Source organism: Xiphophorus maculatus, chromosome 7 (assembly GCF_002775205.1).
Source record: "Xiphophorus maculatus strain JP 163 A chromosome 7, X_maculatus-5.0-male, whole genome shotgun sequence".
Lineage (NCBI taxonomy): Eukaryota > Metazoa > Chordata > Actinopteri > Cyprinodontiformes > Poeciliidae > Xiphophorus > Xiphophorus maculatus.
In genome coordinates this window covers 6,300,127-6,307,428 of record NC_036449.1, presented here as the reverse complement: position 1 = coordinate 6,307,428, position 7,302 = coordinate 6,300,127, and the positions used below count along the sequence as shown (strand labels likewise).

General features: G+C 40.6%; 1 long non-coding RNA gene across 4 annotated transcripts; it reads right to left on the bottom strand.

Annotated features, from left to right (window-relative positions):
- Window positions 1-4,106: 4,106 nt before the first annotated feature.
- LOC111609264 lies at window positions 4,107-6,945 on the bottom strand. 4 transcript variants are annotated; one of them, XR_002753022.1, is made up of 4 exons: window positions 6,852-6,945; window positions 6,426-6,754; window positions 5,450-6,092; window positions 4,107-5,355 (listed from the first exon to the last, which is right to left on the bottom strand). It is a non-coding gene; the product is annotated as an uncharacterized LOC111609264 (long non-coding RNA). The 4 variants fall into 4 exon arrangements; XR_002753021.1 differs by having other exon boundaries at window positions 4,107-5,624; window positions 5,727-6,092; XR_002753023.1 differs by having other exon boundaries at window positions 4,107-6,092; window positions 6,426-6,518; window positions 6,604-6,754.
- Window positions 6,946-7,302: the final 357 nt, after the last annotated feature.

Genomic DNA, 7,302 nt, shown 5'->3' with positions numbered 1-7,302 from the left:
TAAAAATGAAATGCACAAGAAACTAAAAACAAAAAAAAACAGTAACAGAAGTTGTACCACTATGGTCTGGAAAGTGCTCTCTTCTTCTAGTTGTTTACTCGTGAAAGTTAAACTTGTCTTTCCAGACTCGACTGTCTCTCCTGAGGGAAGATTGGAGGAATCCTTCTCTATGTCAGTGGTCTGGGCAGCAGTCGGTACCTGGATCCAGCAATCAATGGTGGCCTGTGTCCCATCGGTTTGTGTAGCCTTGGTCAAAACAGCACTTGAATTCTCAGGCTCAATTGTTTCTTTCTCCGAGGGAAGATTGGAGGAATCCTTCCCTCGGACAGTTTCCTGGATAGCTTCGTGGATCCAGGTATCAACTGCCGCGTGGCACCAATATATTGCTGCGTTCGACAAAACAGCACTTGAATTTCCAGACTCAACTAATGCTTTCCCTGAGGGAAGATTGGAGAAATCGTTCCCTGTCTCAGCGGTCTGGACAGCGCTCTCTTTATGGGTCCAGTCTTCTTGTGCCATCTTCATCAGAGAAAATGTTGAGCTTTCGGACTCAACTTCTGGGTCCTTACCAGCCGGTGAAGGACCAAAAGGAAAAGCACAAACATCATTGTGCTCAGAGAAGCAAGCTTCCCCAGCCGGGGAAGCTTGGATCTCTGGCGAGGAAGGCTCCTCTAAAACTTCCCCAACCGGGGAAGGTTCAAAAGGGATGGCATCAAAATCACCATATTGGGAGAAGCAAACTTCTCCAGCCGGAGAAGTTTGCTTCTGTGGCGAGGAAGGCTCCTCTAAAACTTCCCCAACCGGGGAAGGTTCAAAAAGGAACGCATCAATTTCATCATACTGGGAGAAGCAAACTTCTCCAGCCGGAGAAGCTTGCTTCTGTGGCGAGGAAGGCTCGCAAGGAACCTCCGCAGTGGAGGAAGGTTCAAAAAGGAACGCATCAAACTCATCATACTGGGAGAAGCAAGCTTCTCCACCCGGAGAAGCTTGCTTCTGTGGCGAGGAAGGCTCCTCTAAAACTTCCCCAACCGGGGAAGGTTCAAAAAGGAACGCATCAATATCATCATACTGGGAGAAGCAAACTTCCCCAGCCGGGGAAGCTTGCTTCTGTGGCGAGGAAGGCTCGCAAGGAACCTCTGCAGTGGAGGAAGGTTCAAAAAGGAACGCATCAAACTCATCATATGCAGACTCAGTGCTCTCGTCCTTAGAGACACTTTCTTCTGAATCGTTCCCAGGAAAGATCTTGTCAAAAGCCTTCTGCATTTTGGTGCTAACCACATATCCAAGTCCAAAACCCAGGGGAAAAAACACGCCAACTAAAATCCTGTTCATGATGAAAAGCTTTGGTAGAAACAGTGTTGAAGTTCGAAGATCTGGCTGAATATGAACTGATGATTTGAAATACAAGCCCTCATAACCTCAGAAGTTCTTTGATGTTTGATCACATCACAGATGAGGTCATAGCTATAATGAGGTCACAGTAGTTCTGAGGCAATGTCTCGATTCTGCTCGTTTCTATGGAAACGCTCAGATCAGTTCCACATGACCCACAAAATTGACCCTTTGCAACTGTGTCACTTAATCATTCGAGGTGCCATGACAGACGTCGGAAGTGAGGATGGGAGTATGGACCTTACCAAGCTCCGCCCACAACCGACCTAGAAAATCCCACGTGGCCTCAAGTCTCACAAACAAAGCCTCACAGCGCGTTGTTTCTATGTAAACATGGCGTCTTCCACTTCCACTGATTCTCTGCAGTGTATTTCTGACTCGATTAGTGCATCATTTCTACCGGATTATCACAATATATCAGCTACTGCAATGGACAGAGGAACCAACGAGTTCATGTCATCTTTTTTGGATGAGATCAAGGTGTTTGAATCACGCCATGCCTCCAACATTGAGCACGTCACAGCAAAATGCTTTCGCTTTTTGCTGTTCAGTTTTACTGTGAATTGGTTCAGTCACACATCACAATGAACAAAGTCAATTCAGGCCAACAAAATACCTGAGAAGAGGAAACTATTACTCCATGTTGAAGCTGACACCCATTGATTATAGATTGACTATAGCATACATTGATCATAGCTTGACTATAGATTGACTATAGCATCCATTGATTATAGATTGACTATAGATTGACTATAGCATCCAATGATTATAGCTTGATTATAGCTTGACTATAGTATCTATTGATTATAGCTTGACTATAGATTGACTATAGCATCCATTGATTATAGCTTGATTATAGCTTGACTATAGCATCCATTGATTATAGCTTGACTATAGATTGACTATAGCATCCATTGATTATAGCTTGACTATAGATTGACTATAGCATCCATTGATTATAGATTGACTATAACATCCATTGATTTAGCTTGGCAAACAGTAAATGAATGTTTACCTACATGAGCTTTTCTATACAAGAGAAACGACACTAGAAGTCCTTAATATTCCAGACCAAAATGTGGAGATGATGAGACGGTCAGACATTTGTTTTGGGGATGTTCCTTTGCTCAACGGGTGTGGTTATTATTGTTACCACGGTTACAGGTTATTATTTCATATATAATAATAGCCTCTGTGTTGTTGAAGGAAAATTAGGGGAGGAATGATTTTTTGTGGTGGATAATTGTTAACTGAAAGACGCTCTTTGGAAAACGAGGAACATCCTGATTTTTAAGAAACATTTAGTAGCAGAAACAACTAACAAAAAGTGTGGCTACATTTATTAAAGACTATATTTGTAAAAACTCTTTGGGTAAAAAAAAGTGAAAACAAAATGTTAATGTGAAAAATACCTGGACAGTTTTTGATCCTTTAGGACTAAATAGAATTTGTATATCTCCACTGAATGAACGGTTTGTGTATTACATAATATTTTATTATGCCCTATATTTATTATTATTATTTTACTTATGAGTGGGAAGACACACATTCCAGGCTAAACATAGTGAAGTTTAACAGGGGCATTAAAAAATGTGTCGGCGATTTTCAGTGGGTTGTTTGATATCAGACAGAATGGATCAGGAGAGGAACCGCAGACCCGTCAGAACCTAAAGAACCAGACAGCAGCCTCTTCATCCCTCAGTCATTTTCTGAGACCGAAAAATAATATAGATGGCAATTTAAAGAACAAATCATACAAATAGATTAATAGTAAATAAATAAACATTGTGAAGAGAACATTAAAAACGTTTGTTAGGATTGTGTAGGAAAAATGTTGATATCTTTTATAAATACAGTGTTTTGTGGTCAATATTATTTCACCATTTTATTAATGTGGGTTGCCAGTTTGGATCAGGCTTCCTATCGAGCTATAAGAATGATAGAAAACATGCTAACAAAAAGCCTTAGACCTGCAGACACAGGCGGTTCTAGACAGGCTAACAGAAGAGGCTCTTTGCCTCAAATATATTAAATGATGAAATATTGCCCTGTTTTTTGTTTCATTCTTTTTTTAATTGTCCTGTAAGCAGCAATTTATTCACATATATGTACATTTATTATTATTGATACTTTAATTAAAAATGAGTTGTACAAGTTTATGTCGTTGGGGCATGCCGGTGACATGTTGGCATACACCTCAGAAAGTATGTAGTTGCGCCCGTCATGCTGCTTTTGATTAGATGTAAATACATACAATTCCATAATTCTTCGATCCAGCAGTGATAGAAGTTTGGTAATAATGCAACACCCATATTTCCCATGTTTTGTCCTTTATCTCGTTTTTCATGCAGCTCTCCATGTCCTGTTAGTTCCTCCCAGCTTAGATCAGCTTGATCTGTTTCTTTAGACTCAGTGGGAACAGAATGAATGTGAGAAGAGATTCTGAATTTGAGGCTAATTTTAAACCATAAAAGTTGATCAAACTTTAATGTTTTTAAACCATAAACGATGATCAAACTTTAATGTTTTCTTTTGTTTGTTTTTATATGACTTGACCTCAGATAACTTGTTTGTACCAGGCTTCACGCCAACGAGTTTAAGTACCATAAAAAAAGGAAATCAAATGATTGTCCTTCTGCTCTAAAGCAGATTTATCATCTCAAATGATCCAAATCTGATATCTGAATAAAACCAAAGCAGTGACGGCAAAAAAAGCTTTTATTGAATTTACTTACAACTTAATGTTATTTCACTCTATGATCAGCTTAATTACTTTCCATGCTTTCACAAATCAAGTGAAAGTTACACACAAATATAAAACAGAATACAATAAGTCCAAAAATACATGTATTATATTACATCATAATACATAGAAATAACCTGACACTGCAAAATATTTTACATTCTTTAATATCTTCCTCCTGCTTCCTGTCCTGTAAATAAACACCATGATTTTCACACTGTTGTGAGAATTTTCTTTAGCATTGTGATGACTGTGAAATATAAATTTAATCTTTAAATGTACACATTTGTTCAATTTTTACTCTTCAGAAACCAACAAAATGTGTGTTTTTGCACTGAGCAGGAGCCACAATGATCTTCTGTAATTCCATCAGATTATGCAGCATATCTTCTTCATTCCAAACATTACATACACATTATTACATAAAAACATGCTACCATGACTTTTCTTTATAACAATATTAGTTTCTGGACAGAGGAAATGAGCTGAACACATTCTTCAACAGGTTCAGTCCAGGAACAAGCTCATCATCTTCCTCTCCTGTCTGCAGCCAGACAGATTTCTCGTCCTCCTCTGACCCACAGCTTTCCTGTCAAACCTCAGATGTTCCATCTTCCACCTCAGTCATGGACTCTTCTGCTTCCACAAGTTTGTCTTTAACCACATCAGGAGACGCTGCTGCTCCCTTTGCCTCCACCTCCAACTTTTCTGTATCTAGAAGTCAGGTGAAGAAGCAGCCGGAGAGACTGAACAGGAACGAGGCTGCAGGTCCAGATGCTGTCAGTCCCAGATTCCCTCTGTGGGATTCTGCAGCATCTCTTCAACCTTTGCCTGACCCAAGAGGAGGTTCCGTTGTTGTGGAAGACATCCTGTCTGGTTCCGGTACCGAAGAAAAGTCACCCATCAGTCATAATGACTGTAGACCTGTTGCCCTGACGTCCCACATCCTGAAGGTCCTGGAGAGACTCCTGGTGGCCCACTTGAGTAAGCAGACGATCACATATCAGGACCCCCTGCAGTTTGCTTATCGCCGTGGAGTTGGAGTTGATCAGACACCTGCTTCAACAAACCCACTGTCATCTGGACAAAGCAGGCAGCACAGTGAGGATCAGGGTCTTTGGTTCCCAGGTGCATTGAACACAATTCAGCCTGATTTGCTCTGTTAGAAACTCCAGAAGACACAGGTGGAGGCCTCAACAATCACCTGCATCTGTGACTACCTGACAAACAGACTACAGTTAGTGAGACTGAAGGACTGTGTGTCTAACCAGGTGGTCAACAACATGGGAACACCACAGGGCACTGTACTCTCACCATTCATTTTCACTCTCTACTGTTCAGACTTCCAGCACAAGTCCGACTTCTGTCATCTACAGAAATACTCAGACGACTCTGCAGTTGTTGTGTATCAGAGGAAGACAAGAGGCTGAGTACAGAGATCTGGTGGATCACTTTGTGGCCTGGTGAGGGAACAATCATCTAATCTTGACTGTAAACAAAACAAAGGAGATGGTTGTTGATTTCAGGAGAAACAGGAAACCCTATTTCCATCATGGGAGAAGATGTGGAGGTGGTTCAGGAATATAAATACCTCTGTGTTTATATTCCAGTCCAGTCCAGTCCAGACTGGACTGGAGACGCAACAGTGAAGCCGTCTACAAAAAGAGACAGAGCAGACTGCACTTCTCCAGGAAGCTAAGATCCTTCAAGGTTTGCAGCAAGTTGCTGCAGATCTTTAAGTCTGCTGCTGAGAGTGTCATCTCTTCTGCTATCATCTGTTGGTGCAGCAGCATCAGAGCCAGGAACCTCAAAAGGCTCAACAATCTGATAAAGAAGGCTGGATTGGTTCTGGTTCTGTTCTGGAGATGACTGTGGAACCTCTGGAGATGACGCAAAGAAAGATTCTTCAGAAGAGTCAAGAAAGCTATGGACGACTCTGACCGTCCTCTTCATGAGTCTGTATGGGGAAAACAGAGTATCATCAGTCAGAGGCTTCTTCAGGTTTGCTGCAACACAGACAGCTACAAAAGATCTTTCCTGCTGACAGCAATCAGTCATCTGCAAAACTCTTTGAAGAATCTGAATTAATGAGCTGCAACTACATTTCATTTCCCTTTGGGATCAATAAAGTCAAAGCATGTTTGGGTAATTCTTGCACACTACTCAAAGTTTGATAGAAAAAAATATTGAACAATTGGAAGTTATGGTGGAAACATTTTTGTGGTTTCAATGAAATGAAACAAAAAATGTAAAAAGATAATGAAGTTTCGCTTTTCCTGTGCAGTTTCACCTGTTTGCAGCTCGTTTTGCTGTTTGCTGCGCGTTTGCAGTTGTCGGCCACAGTTTCTGATCAAGTCATTATCTCCTCAACCTTCACCATCATCTGTTACAACCAGTAGATCAGTAGATGGACAAAGTAACCTGCTGTAAGTGTTGGTCAACTCATGCTTGGTTTGTTATTGAAGGACCTGCTTCACATGGTCCTTCTTTATTCTGTGTCCTCAGGTGTCCCCTTGTTGCATCAGGAAACTTCATCTTGGGATTTCCAGCAGGATTTTCTGAGTCCCTTCAGTCCTCTGTGTCTTCTCTCTCCTGATTGGTCCAGTGCTGCTGGTGATGCTGGAGAATCATCACATAATAATACACACATTCCTTAATCTCTGTCTAAATAACAGATGATTAAAGTGAATTCCTGATCAAGTCATCAGGTCCTCACCTTTTCCACAATCTGTTACAACCAGTAGATCAGCAGGTGGAGCAGGTCGTCTTCTTTAATTGTTGGTCAACTCAAGTTGAGGTACATGAGTTGACGGAGAAATGAAATAAAGAGAAAACATAACAGGGTTAAAAAAACAGAGAATATAAATCTGCAGAAAAAAGAAACATTTTGAAATTTGATCTCAATTTCATCCATATTTAAAATTGTTACTCGGGTAAAAATATGTTTCTTACTTTTTTTGTCAACAGGGTTCTCTTATCTTCCTCTGTCTGACTGGTGGTGTTGAAGGTGGAGGTTTACAGGTGGAGCAGGTCTTCTTCTTTAATTGTTGGTCAACTCAAGTCAAGTGACATGAGTTGATGGAGAAATGAAATAAAGAGAAAAGACAACAAAGTTAAAAAAAGAGAACATGGACAGAAGAAAGAACAGCTTTGAAATTTGACCTCAA